Source organism: Rattus norvegicus, chromosome 16 (genome assembly GCF_021556685.1).
Source record: "Rattus norvegicus strain SHRSP/BbbUtx chromosome 16, alternate assembly SHRSP_T2T, whole genome shotgun sequence".
Taxonomy (NCBI): domain Eukaryota; kingdom Metazoa; phylum Chordata; class Mammalia; order Rodentia; family Muridae; genus Rattus; species Rattus norvegicus.
In genome coordinates this window covers 13,166,918-13,181,013 of record NC_141549.1, presented here as the reverse complement: position 1 = coordinate 13,181,013, position 14,096 = coordinate 13,166,918, and the positions used below count along the sequence as shown (strand labels likewise).

Genomic DNA, 14,096 nt, shown 5'->3' with positions numbered 1-14,096 from the left:
ATAGGATTAGAAGAGGCAGCTCAGAATGAAAGCAGTCAAGGGAAGAATGGGAGGAAGGAGGAGCTTCTCATCCAGCAGAAGTCAGAGCTAGTGGAACTGCTCCATATTCAGTCAGAAAGGCAGAAGCTACCATTCTGAGCCACTAGGCTATGGAGCTCTCTATGGAGCTTGGACCTGTAGTTTCCACCCCTTGTGCAATGCTGAAACGAATGAGAAATGATGGATTTTACTTCTGTTGCAGTGACCACTGATGCCTCCACAAGGTGATGAATCCAGGAACAAAAATGGAACAGAGATGAAGAGCGAGAAAGGGAAGAGAGGGGGAGGGATAGAGTCTATTCTTTTAGAACTTAATCGCTGAGATGTTAGGCCATTGTGTCTAACATAGTCCAATCCTAGTACAGTATGTCTTGGTGGGGGTCTATAAGGGTATAATTACCAGGCAATAGTGGTTGAATGGGCCTGTGCTCTACTGTAGTGCAGTCAGCAGGTGAGTGGCTGAACACTGACTGTTGACGTCCACTCAGCTAAAGAGGGTTTGGGAGTAGGTGACACAAGTCCCAAAGCTCTTTGGAACCTATACAGTGTCTTCAACCGCATCTCACTCCCAATGGCCAGCTTTCTAGTCTAGAGAAACTGATACGCTCCTAGAAGCACTCCAACCACAGAAAATACCTTCATACAGTCTTTCAGTAAACACTGAAAGTGATTTTAAATTCTAAGTAGAACTTTACACTCCTCCTTCTCTCAGAATACCCTGTATTAGACCCTTCTAGCTTTCCAACAGAGCTAACAGATGAGGTTTTGCATGTTGGTTTGGTAGTTTTCATTCAGTGATAAAGCTACCCTAAAGAGATGGGTGGCTTCTATATACCAATGCTCACCCACAGGGAAGAGACTAGCTTGGCAAGGATATTTCCCTGAGCATTGGCTTTGGGTGAAAGACAGCATTAATGAGAAGAAGGTCAACAACCACTGTTGTTTCCTAGCAAGAGGGTTCTGGATCCAAGGCACATACAAACTGGTATGATAATCTCAGCCAAGAATAAGAGGTAGGGACCATCAAACAGTAGAGAAATACCCTAACAAATGGACTGGTACTCAGGCCAGACATCTAGCAAGCTCATCAAGTTGCAAGTGTAATAGCCCACAGGTACTAAGATGTAGAAAAATGCATACACTGTCATGTTCTAGGCAGCCAAATCAATGTGGAACTCACCTACTTTACACATGGCCAGGTGAGCACTAGCCTCAGGTTGGAAAGGATAGGCCTTCAAGAGAGGCTGCCTGGGACCGCCTTCCTTCTGAGACAGAACATGGACTTCATTTGGCATTAGTTTCCACTGGAATTTACATTCACTCTCTACCATGAGTTTCTGCTATTGGAGACTTACAAACACCAGCTGAAATGATACCTTCACACTTATCAGGAAAGAGGGATGCCATTGCAAGCATGGAGGATGCAACCTGTCACTACAACACATGAGTTCCAAGGACTATAGACTCTGCTTCCCTTTCTCTTCTCTTTCAATCCTTTTCTTCAGGTTTTTTTTTTTAGTTATAGTCATGGTGGTTGTTATTTCCCCCACACACCTTTGCTTATCTCCATCAGTAACTATACCCCCAACTCCTTCTTTTAGGGTCTCTTCTACCTCCTCCCTCAGTTCTGCACAACCCTGCTGCACCTCACTACGGTTGCAGTCCGCCATGTCCAGATAGCATCTCTGTGTAAAATGGAGGACTCGCTTACCCTAGCGAGGCTCCCTATTCTCTGCCTAATCTGGGGAGATAGACCCCCAATCTTCTACCTGAGGAAATTCACATAGTCCTTGGCCAACATCCAAGTTCGACCTCTTCTTTCCCAATAAATATTTGCCCAGCAAGTACCTTAGATTCCTAGAATATCCCTCCATACAAATGAGGTATTCACAATACTTTAATCTCTAGGAAAATGATTTTACATTCATTCTGAAAACTCTTTCCCACTTTCTAAGGTTCATATATAGCCTTTGCTCTAAAAAAATAAACTGTACTAAAATACTCAGAGAAGGTCTTCCTCAGACATCCCCTCCCCTCTACTTCCAGCCTTATGTGCAGAGGTGCTTGGACATCCTGAGGGAGGAAATGGAGGATGCAGAGCCGTCTCTGCATCTTAACATAAATGTAAAGGATGTGACTGCTGTCAGTGCTGGCATCTGCACAGAACTAAGTAACCCGACGACTGCCTGTTTGTTTTTGTTGCCAGAACAGGTATACTACATCATTCTTTCAGGTCTGCATTCCCGTGGTCTCCTAACCTCTCAAATCTTCATGCCCTTCCTGCCTGGCTCTGTCCTCCAGATTTTTAAGCTAGCAAATAACTAGAGAGAAAATCTGTAGTTGGTATGATTATTTTACTGTATCAGGCTCTCCAAACTTAGACCTAATGTCTACCTTTCCTTCTTTGGATGATCACTTCTCATGAGGCTACAACTATTTACACTCTGTTCAGAATCTATTCATGATGTTGTTTGATGGGCCACTGATGAACAATGTAAGGGCACTAGCATGTGTCTCATTGTGCCCAGATATGGAAATACAAATAATTCAATACGGCAGTCTCTGGCTCCTAATGATGCCTTCACTCTACTCCCATACTGGAAACCTTTGGAAACATCATTTTTCTTTATTTCTATAATTTATATAACATGTATTTTATATATGTAGAGTTCACTAGGGTCCAAGAGAGATGATGTAGTCGTGTACTCATCATAAGATGCAAAACATTTTAGATCCTTTCAAAGGACTAATCTATTCACAATGTACTATTCCCATTACTTTATTAACAAAAAACAAAGGAAGATGCCTGAAGGAGCCCAGCCATGATTGCCTATGACATCACCTTCTTTTCTCATATTAAAAATTTCAGAAACTGCACACTTCCAGCGAAGAAGATATCAATATGTGTACTTCCTGCTTTCACTCAGTGGGATCTAGACTTACGTACCCTTGCCTGAAGATGCCTTCATTTAGGTCCCAAAGACAGTGCCTATTACCCTTTGTGGGGAAAGTTAGATAAGAAATACATTGTTACTCCAGAGCTCAGACCATGGTTGTCTTCAAAATACGTGTTAGTGGCAAAGAATGACACTAAGGGCTCTAAGTTGTTAAGAAGGGGTAGATTTAAAACAAACAAACAGGCAGTCGTCGGGTTACTTAGTTCTGTGCAGATGCCAGCACTGACAGCAATCAAATCCTTTATATTTATGTTAAGATCCACCAGACGATACTAGCCATATTTTTTTTTCAGCAGAGCAGCTATGAGGCTCATTCCCTGACTGTAAGAATCCTCTTGTTTCTCCAGAAAACACAAGCAGAGGTCTGTAATACTGAAGATCACTTGCAAGAGAATTGCTCTATTTTAAGCCATGTAATTCCAACAGTTCCCTGGGACTACTAGCCAGGACTGAGACTTTTTAAGCTATTTCTAAGGGTTGGTGGGAGGTAGTCAGTCAAAATGAAAATGTCCTATTTCTGTCTACAAATGTACAAAATGCAGGTGAGTTGGAAACTGGCCTTTAGAATGTCTCTCAGAATATATCTACATCCACAGCACAGGAGAGAAAAATGAAGTCGGATTCTTCTCTTGCTCTTTCACTGCAGAAACTGCTTTTTTCTTTCGATTATTTTTTTTCTTTTTCATGTAAGAAATAAAATCATTAACCACCCTGGAGCTCTCCCAGGACCACGTTAATTAATCTGATTTGGGACGCTTGCCTTCCATTAGCAGTGGTAAGCTGGGAGCCAACTTCAAACTCCTGGAATTGAAACCTATGCCATTTGCCTCTCATGCAAAGCCTCAAGGTTCCCTGGTGAAATTGGGGACCTAGATTGGCCTTGTTCTTTTACTCAGGCAATTAATAACGTAGTGGGAAAAGCAATGCTTGTTTGCTAAGCTTCTGACAGAGGAACCAGCATTGTTAATCTTGTCCAACCCACTGGGTTAAGGCACTTTTCCACAGGGTCTGTGGGGCAAGAGCTGAGGGGAAGTTTGCCAACGTCCTATTCTCTTTGAGGAGAAAATTCTGGCTGATTATTTGCTTTAAAAGACCAAATTCTCCAGGGATGTGTATAGAACTTTATAATTTACACAATGTTTCTTAGATATTAGCTCAGTGAACAGACATTACTCAATATTTCTCACTGGCTTTCCCCTTCCAAAAAAATAATCAATAGATATGACCAGCCAATATGAAATATGACTTTATATAGGATTGATCAAGTCAATTGTTAAATGTCAAGCTTCTCTTAGTTAGAGTTTTTTCTTCTTGATGTGTCTATGTTCTTAGAAATTCCTAAAACAGTAGTACTGCTTGCCACAGAAACATGTTAGCAAGTATGTACATGTACACACACACACACACACACACACACACACACAGCACTAGTTTTTGATATTAACTTTTAGGCATGTCATAATCCCCACCTTTGGTGCCTTGACTTCTATATTGTTCGAAAACTGCAGTTTGAAACCTTTGACCATGTCTTCTGCATTATTGTTTATAAAGACGAAGGCTTTGTAGTGATAGAATACCACTGGATGAATAACTCATTTAGTTATCTATCCATTTTCCTACTTTGATATTTATAGCACGAAAATGAACATGCAGGTTTGTGCCATTTGTTTACTCCCTCCAGAGTCTTGGGGGAAAGAAAGAAGATGGCTGTCTCCTAGGATACATGTATTTTCAAGTTCCTTGGGAATTAGAAAATTGTTTTCTGAACTACTTATACTAGTCTGCATTTCCACTAGCAGTACAGAATTCTTCTACTGTAAGTGTTAATCAAACATGTTACTCGCCAATTTTTTTAGGAAGTTACATTTCATTTTTCTGTATTAATATGTATTTTCTTGATTTTCTCTGAGGTTCAGCATTTGTTATTGGAGGCTGTCTTTTTTGTTGTTGTGTTGCTGTTCCTTTTGTTATTTTACCCCCCCCCACCCCGTAAGGTGTTAGTTCATATACTTTGGTCTATTTTTCCTTCTACTCATTAATCTTTTCCTGGGTTTATGAACATACTTTGCATAAGAATCCCTACATGACTTCTCTTTAATTTTTAAAAATGTATGTATGCTTTAAATTTTAGAGGAAGTTATATTCCATGTTTTAAAATCATAGCCATGCTCAATGTTCTCAATCTCTGTGTGAAACCCTGACTGTCCTGGAACTGACTATACAGAAAAAATTAACCTCAAATTCACAGAGATCCACCTTCCTTTGATTCCTATATGCTGGAATTAAAAGCATTTCCCACCATACTTGGCCCATGATAACATTCTAATATCTTGTGTCCTAAAATGATGTTTTTCCTTTCATAATTCAGTTATATTCCCTGATTTTATTTTTAAACAATTGTAAAAACAGTACACAATTTCTCTTCTCCCTTCTCCACAAATCAGACATGATTAGCCTTTTGTCCTAGAATGATTAATTGATACATCACCTGCTTCCTGTTTGGTGCCATTCATTTATCATGTGTCATGAAGAGATTAATGTAAAGGCCTGTTTCTATATTTTCTAGGTGATCTTCTATTCAGCTAATTCCTGGCAAATATCACTCTTGATTACAGTGAATTCTTAAAAAGGAGTTGTGCAAATTTCAATTTACTCTTCCCCTTCAACATTATCTTAGCTACCTACATTTCTCTCAAAATTTTATTTTTTTAAAAGATTTACTTTTAAGTTTTTAATTATGTATAAGATAAGATATATGTATATGAGCATACCGATGACCATAGAGGGCAGAAGTAGATAGCAACTCCCCAGAAGCTGGAATTAAAGATGTTTCTAAACAGTCAGGAATGAGTTCTGGAAATCAAACTTAGATCCTCTATAAAAACAGCAGACATTTGGGTGGTGGATATTTTATTTATTTATTTACATTTCAAAAATATTTCCTTTTCCAGTTTCCCCTCTAGTAACACCCTTTCCCATCTTCCTTCCCCCTGCTTCTACGAGTGTGCTCCCCCACACATCCACTCACACCTGCTTGTTCACCCTGGCATTACCCTACCCTGGGGTATCGAGCTGTCCCAGGACTAAGGACCTCTACTACCATTGATCTCCAACTCTGCTACAGGTGCAGATGGAGCCATGGGTCCCTCCATGTGTACTCTTTGCTTGGTGGTTTAGTCCCTGGGAGCTCTGGGGGTTCTGGTTGGTTGATATTGTTCTTCCTATGGGCTGCAAACCCCTTCAGTTCCTTTAGTCCTTCCCCTAACTCCTCCATTGGGATCTCCATGCTCAGTCTGATGGTTGGCTGCAAGCATCCACATCTGAATTGGTAAAGCTCTGGCATAGTCTCTTAGGAGACAGCTATAACAAGCTCCTGTCAGCAAGTACTTCTTAGCATCAGCAATAGTGACTGCGTTTGGGGACTGCAAATGTGATGAATACTCAGGTGTGGCAGTCTCCAAATGGCCTTTCCTTCAGTCTCTGTTTTACATCGTGGCTCCATATTCCCTCCTGTGAGTATTTTGTTCTCCCTTCTAAGAAGGACTGAAGCATCCACACTTTGGTCTTTCTTCTTCTTGAGCTTCATGTGGGCTCAGAATTGTATCTTGGGTATTCTGAGTTTTGGGGAGAATATGCATTTATCCCTGAGTGTATAATATGTGTGTTCTTTTGTAACTGGATTACCTCACTCAGGATGGTATTTTCTAATTCCATTCATTTCCCTAAAATACTGTGGTGTGACTCTAACCAAGCAAGTGAAAGAACTGTATGATGAGAACTTCAAGTCTCTGAAGAAAGAAATTGAAGATCTCAGAAGATGGAAAGATTCCCCCAGGCTCATAGACTGGCAGGATTAATATAGTAAAATTGGCCATCTTACCAAGAGCAATCTATGAATTCAATGCAATCCTCATCAAAATTCCAACTCAATACTTCATAGACTGAGAAAGAGCAATTTTCAAATTCATTTGGAATAACAAAAAACCCAGTACAGTGAAAACTATCCTCAACAGTAAAAGAACTTCTAGGGGAATGACCATCCCTGATCTCAAGCTGTATTACAGAGCATTAGTGATAAAAAATTATATGGTATTGTTACAAAGACAGGCAGTAGATCAGTGGAATAGAATTAAAGACCCAGAAATGAACTCACTTATCTATGGTCACTTGATCTTTGACAAAGAAGCTAAAACCATCCAGTGAAAAAACGATAGCATTTTCAACAAATGGTGCTGATTCAACTGGAGGTCAGCATGGAAAAGAATGCAAATCAATCCATTCTTATCTCATTGTACAAAGCTCAAGTCCAAGTGGATCAAGGACCTCTACATAAAACCAGATACATTGAAACTAATAGAAGAGAAAGTGAGGAAGAGCCTCAAACACATGGACATAGGGGAAAATTTCCTGAACAGAACACCAATGGCTTATACTCAAGAATCCACAAATGGAACCTCATAAAATTACAAAGCTTCTATAAGGCAAAGAAAGGACTGTCAATAAGACAAAATGGCAACCAACAGATTGGGAAAATATTTTTACGATAGAGGGCTAATATCTAATATATGCAAAGAATTCAGGAAGGTAGACTTCAGAGAATCAAATAACCTTATTTAAAAATGGGGTACAGAGCTAAACAAAGAATTCTCAACTGAGAAATATTAAATGACTGAGAAGCACATAGAGAAATGTTTAACATCCTTAGTCATCAGGGAAATGCAAATCATAACAACCCTGAGATTCCACCTCACACCAGTCAGAATAGCTAAGATCAAAAACTGAGGTGACAACAGATGCTGGCTGGGATGTGGAGTAAGAGGAACACTCCTTCACTGTTGGTGGGATTGCAGGCTCATACAACCTCTCTGGAAATCAGACTGGCCATTACTCAAAAAAGTGGACATAGTACTACCTAAGGGCCCAACTATACCACTCCTGGGCATATACTCAAAAGATGCTTCAGCATATAATGAGGACACATACTCCACTATGTTCATAGCAGCCGTATTTATAATAGCCAGAAGCTGGAAGAACCCAGATGTCCTTCAATGGAGGAATGGATACAGAAAATGTGGTTTATTTACACAATGAAGGACTACTTGACTATTAAAGACAATGATTCGTGAAATTCACCAGCAGACATTCTTAACTGGTGAGCCAACACTCCAGTTCTATCTCAAGCAACTTCTTTTTTTTTATTTTTTATTATATATTTCTTTACTTACATTTCAAAGGTTATTTCCCTTTCTGGTTTTCTGTCCATAAGCCCCAATTCCCTCCCCTCCCCCTCCACCATACGGGTATTCCTCCTATACATCCCCCTTATTGTCCTCCCCCATATTCCCTTGCACTGGAGGTCCAACGTTGGCAGGACCAAGGGCTTCCCCTTCCACTGGTGCCCCAACAAGGCTATTCTCTGCTACATATGCAGTTGGAGCCCTGGGACAGTCCATGTATAGTCTTTCAGTAGTGGTTTAATCCCTGGAAGCTCTGGTTGGTTGGCATTGTTGTTTTTATGGGGTTTCAAGCAACTTTTTATATACGTCTCTATAGATAGATTAGATAGATAGATAGATAGATAGATAGATAGATAGATAGATAGATAGATAGATAGATAGATTTTATACACACACACACACACACACACACACACACTCACACACACACAAATTCTAAATGGAGTTACCTATAACAGAAATACAATGCCTCTGGCACAGGTTATTAAATGAAAAGTCTAATTCCAGGTATGGCTTACCTCTTTTACAATTGTTGATCAATGTCATAGACCAATCTGCCTTTAAAACATTACAGGATATTGCCATTACTTTTAGTTATTCCCCAGAGCTTCCTGGTAAAATCCTATTGCTTGGGGCTGGAGAGATGATTCAATGGTTAAGAGATTTTGTTCTTTTAGGAGACCCATATTTAATTCCAAACACCCATGTGGTGCCTCACAAAAGTCTATAACTCCAATCCCAGGAAATGCAGCATCTCTTCTGACTTTTGCAGGTACCTGGTATGCAAATAGTCCACATAGAGAGATGCAGATAAAACACTCACACATATAATGAATCTAAAACAAATAAAATACAAAAAACTATTACTGAAAAGACCCCAGAGTGGAATCACAGGGCATAGAGAAATCATGCTGGTGGTACCAACTTAGAAGCTTCATTGCTACTGGCTATCTTTCATGGTGCTAGGTGATTCTATTTATACTGGGGATAGTAATCTACAGTCTTACCCAACTGTGAACCCTGCAAGCTACAATAACAAGTGTCCTGGAAACGATATTCCCTCTGATGCACCAGTGGCTAGAATGTTATGGGGAAACCTAACTACTTTATTTAAACTATATTAATGCTTACTCCATAAGGTGGAACTCATTTCTGGTATGCTAGTTAGGACAAACACTTATGGATAGCCAGGTCATAGGCCATAGGGACAAACCTAATACTGTTTACTTTCATAAATGCACAATGTAATAAACTGACAGGCAGGCATGGTATGCATAGCTTTAATCTCAACACTCAGAAGGCAGAAACAGGTGGATCTCTTTGAACTCAAGGCCAGCCTGGTCTACATAGTGAGTGCTATGACAGCCAGGTTCATAAAGTGAACTATCTAAATAAAAGTAAATAAACCATCCTAAGTTCTTATTTTTATATTCATACATTGTTGTATCTCTAAAAGCTTAGCAGTGAAGCTTCTTTTTTATGCTACAGGGCTATTAAGACATAGACCCACAATCAATGTGCAGGGAATAAGACTGTGGAGTGCTCAACTAGAAGTAGAACAGTTTTCTCCTATGCCTATTATCAATGCTTAAGGATCATCACTGACAAGGGGAAAAGATTGTAAGAGGCTGAAAAGCAGCAGCATCTGTAATAGAAAACATTGCCTAACATGACACTGCCTTGGTCATCATATAAACTCTGAGCAGCTGTGATAGTATGCATTAAACCTATATAAGATCAAGCCAGTCAAAAGCCCAGCATTAACGAGATAGTGGCCTACAAAGTTCTATCACTGTCTGAGGAGCTATTAGTAATTATTGATGGCCACTGGGAGAGAGAAGATCAGAGAGGCTACTTACGTTGCAGGAGATTTTCTATACCCATCACACTAAATGAAGTTAGTGAATTTTACAAAGAGTACATGAAGTTGGGAAGGAATAGCCTATGGTCGGGAAGGGGAAGGACAAAATTAGAGAGAAGAGGATTGAGTTTGATCAAAAGTCATTATATTCATGTATGAAATTCACGAGCAATAAACAACTGTAAGATCAGCACACTGATTTGTATAATACTTTATTGGCATTTTAATTAGAATATCACTTTGTAATTTTGAGGTAATAAGTAATAAGTCAACTATGTTGACTTTTCCCATCATTGGAATTTTCTGTTAAATTTTGATAGTTTTATTATTTTATCTCTAACCCCAGAGTTGTGTCCCCATATTTGTTTGTGTTTTATTCTTCTAAATATTCTAATGTCCTCTGCTTATTTTGTACCATATGGGCATGCAATTAATTTGGAATCCTAGTGTTGTAAATGATGTTGGAATGGTTTAGCTGTAATGCCTTTTAATTACTCTACCCACAAAAAAGAATATTGTAAAAGACATATTAGTTTTAGTTTATCATTTAAAATTTTATGTCTTTTTTGGGATGCTGTTGGCCAAAGAATGACTGATTAGTGTGGATTTTATGTGATTTAAATGGTTATTAGAATATTTTCTCAAATTTCCAGTACAATACCAAATATGAACCCTAATAAGGTTATTCCTGATTGGCTGTTGATGCTTAAGATCATCTTGCTGTTTCACCATAAAGCATGATGAAAATGGAAAGCACTTAGTAATTTGGCATTTTTAGTTAGGAGCAATTTGCTTCTATTTCTACTTTAAAATATTTTAGGAGTTTGAAAGATGTCCTAGCAGATAAAGCCACGTAGCACCAAGTTTGCAAACTTGAGTTTGATCCCTGTCACTCAGAAGATGGAAGGAGAAAAATGGCCAAATGCATAAGTATAATTTGTCCTCTGTCTCTGTCTCTGTCTCTGTCTCTGTGTGTGTCTGTCTCTGTCTCTGTTTCTCTCTGTGTCTCTCTCTGTCTCTCTGTGTGTCTCTGTTTCTGTCTCTCTCCTCTCCCTCTTCTCTCTCCTCCCTCCCTCTCCTTCCCTCTCTCCATCTATCTATCTCCATCTCTCTCTCTCAACACTTAATGTTTTTAAGTTGATAATTCATTAATTATAATGATTTTTAGTAATAGTTTTTCAATAAAATTAACTATATGTTCTTGGGAGAAACCTACATAGCATGAACATGCTTGTGTATCTGTGTATCTTAACATTCTTTCTCTGTCCCTCCCCCTTCTCCTTCTCTTCTAATATATTCACACATTTCTAGGTTCCAGTTGTGTTCATTTGGTACTTTACCCTTGCTAATCACAATTAGCATCCATTGTTTTCTTTTATGCTGCTTTTGCCTATGAGAGGGGGGTTGGGGGGAGCAACTTTACAATCAAGATTATAATAGCCAGACAGAGTTAAGTGTGAGATGCCTCTCCTCTCTTCTGATATTCTGAAAATCTTTGCATAAGCATTATCAATTCTTCAATGGTATAGAAGGCTTCTATAGACAAAAGGAGTCTCCTCTTCCTCATCATTTAAGGAATGGAATTTTTTTTTTTTTCGGAGCTGGGGACCGAACCCAGGGCCTTGCGCTTGTGAGGCAAACGCTCTACCACTGAGCTAAATCCCCAACCCCGGAATGGAATTTTTAATAACAGATTCTCTGTTCTATCTCAACAGATTCACCTTCAGACAATTTATTTCTGTGTGACTCAATTTGTCAGCTCTACATTTCTAAAACTTTGGATTTTTTAACCTCTTCTTTCAAATAAACAGTGGGTAGCTACTCAGAATTCCATTCACAACCTGTCATCTTAGGATCCCTGAATCCAGTAGTAAAATAAGCCCTAAAGTATAAGGACCATGGGCAGAATCACGGAGTCCAGAATATAAGACACTCTTCCTGCTGTCTGCCTGTCTCTGTATCCCTGTATCTCTGGGTCTGGCTTCATTCCTTATTCTGCCTGTACTGTTTATGTAAGAGTCTCATTTCTAGCCCTGACCTTGTACAGCAGGATGCCTCCCTTTCTTCTGTGTATTAAAGATCACACCCCATCTGCTGAGACCTGCCAGCCCCTTCCAACCACTACCGCCAGTAAGAATGAGCCCTGTTCTTACCAGTCTGGTTTTTCAGAAACCACTTAACTTTGAGCATGTACCAATTTTCTTTTCTTTCTTATAACTACAGTGTTGAATTTTAAAGGATGCTTAGCAATTTCACAAAGTAATTTTTCTGCTGAAACAACAGGGATCTTCAACATATGTGCCTCAGATATTACAGAACAATGAGGACTATACTGGCTCCCACCAAGGCATCTGTGTCCTGAACTATGAGGAAGCACCAGGAGGCTTCAAGCCCAAGAATATGCACAAAGCATCACCAAGGAAGGCACAGACTTGATGTATGTGTAGAGTTATTAATGAAGAACTAGAGAGGGAAAAGAATACAGGCTTTGATGCAAATAGATTTTCACAATATAAATTTAATCCAATTACAAATGACAGCAGGCTGAAAACAGCAATAAAGGAAAAAGCGTTAAAGCAAACAGGATATAAGGACATAGACAAGAAATGTCCACTGGATAAAGGAACAGTCGCAGTGGTTAAGGGCTTCCAAAAGAGAGGTCGTTTCCTCAGCTCTGTGGAAGCACTAAGCCTACCACAAAATAGTCATCCCCACAGAAAACGGCTCCAAACGGGCTCTACTTGGGTCTGTGTAATTGGTGCTATGACAAGAGGCTGTTGGTGAAGTGGCTGAATGCTATCCAGAAACTGTCCACTTCAGCACAATTGAGGGACAAGATGTCCTCAAACAGAAGCCCAATATCTGAGCAGTAATGCAACTGCAAAGAATGTCAAACCCAAGGTGAATGGGGCCCTCTGCAGCATCAATATTAGCTAAACTCCATCCCACTCTAAACACAAGTCCAGCCTGCTTCCACCTTGCAAAGTGGGTAGGGAGTATTTTTATTCATGAAGCATATAAAAAACGGCGAAGGAAAACTTTAGTGCTCAAGTTATAAATGTAGCTTTTATAGCTGCCATAAGAGTAGCAAACACAGAGGTAAAGGGGTTGACAGGGCTAGACCCTGTTTTCCTATTCCTTAATTAGGAACAGAACAAAATCAAATGGATGCTATAAGTGCTTCCTTTTCTCACTTTGGTCCAAAACTGAAGAGGGTGATATAATACTTGTGAGCTAAATCCTTCTTGAAAGAAGGGCATTATTGAGTGATCCTAGACAGACAGAAGGATCAGAGCCCATTCCTAAGGAATAAACATGACTTAACACCAAGCCCTTTGAACATTTGCATCAAGGAGGGAACATCTCAATTATCTAACCAAAGGCATTTTAATTGCTAAGATCTGAGCAAGTAAAGCAAGTATTGAAAATCACTCCTCTTCCACCAGCTCAGCAGAGAAGGCACCACGAAGGTTAACGAAGAACCAGAGGTCGTTCCTATTGGGCTCCATTCCATCCCATTGCCTGAGAGTAGATTCCTCTGGAAAAATAATATGAGAGTAGGAGGGTCTAGTGAAATTAAATATTTCTACATCGATGCAGGGAATATTTCTAGATGCAAACATGGGTCTTTCTTTTCAGTTTCCTCTTTTTTCCTGTCAGATTATGCAAAGACCCGGGTTCCATTCAAGTTCTATTTCAACACATGAAAGAAGGGATTATCTCATGGTAGGAATGTCATGTTGCCTTTCACACTCTTCTGCAGGCATGAGCAAGAAAAATTATGAAGTTGCTGCAGTAAGGTTTACATAGGTAATGAGAAGCAGTAGAACAGTATTGTTTCCAGCCATCTGCCGATTACTTACTGAACAGTAACAGCATTAACAGCAGGCACATAGCCTTCTATGTACTTTACAATTAAATAAGGATGGTAGTGGTGTGTTGTTTAAAGTCACAGAGCAGTATGGGTCCAAGCAAGGTAACCGAGGTGAAGCTAACTAGTGT

General features: G+C 39.6%; 1 non-coding gene across 1 annotated transcript; it reads right to left on the bottom strand.

Moving 5' to 3' along the window:
* Window positions 1–11,687: 11,687 nt before the first annotated feature.
* On the bottom strand, window positions 11,688–11,768 carry Trnav-cac8 (transfer RNA valine (anticodon CAC) 8). The gene has a single exon. It is a non-coding gene; the product is annotated as a tRNA-Val (tRNA).
* Window positions 11,769–14,096: the final 2,328 nt, after the last annotated feature.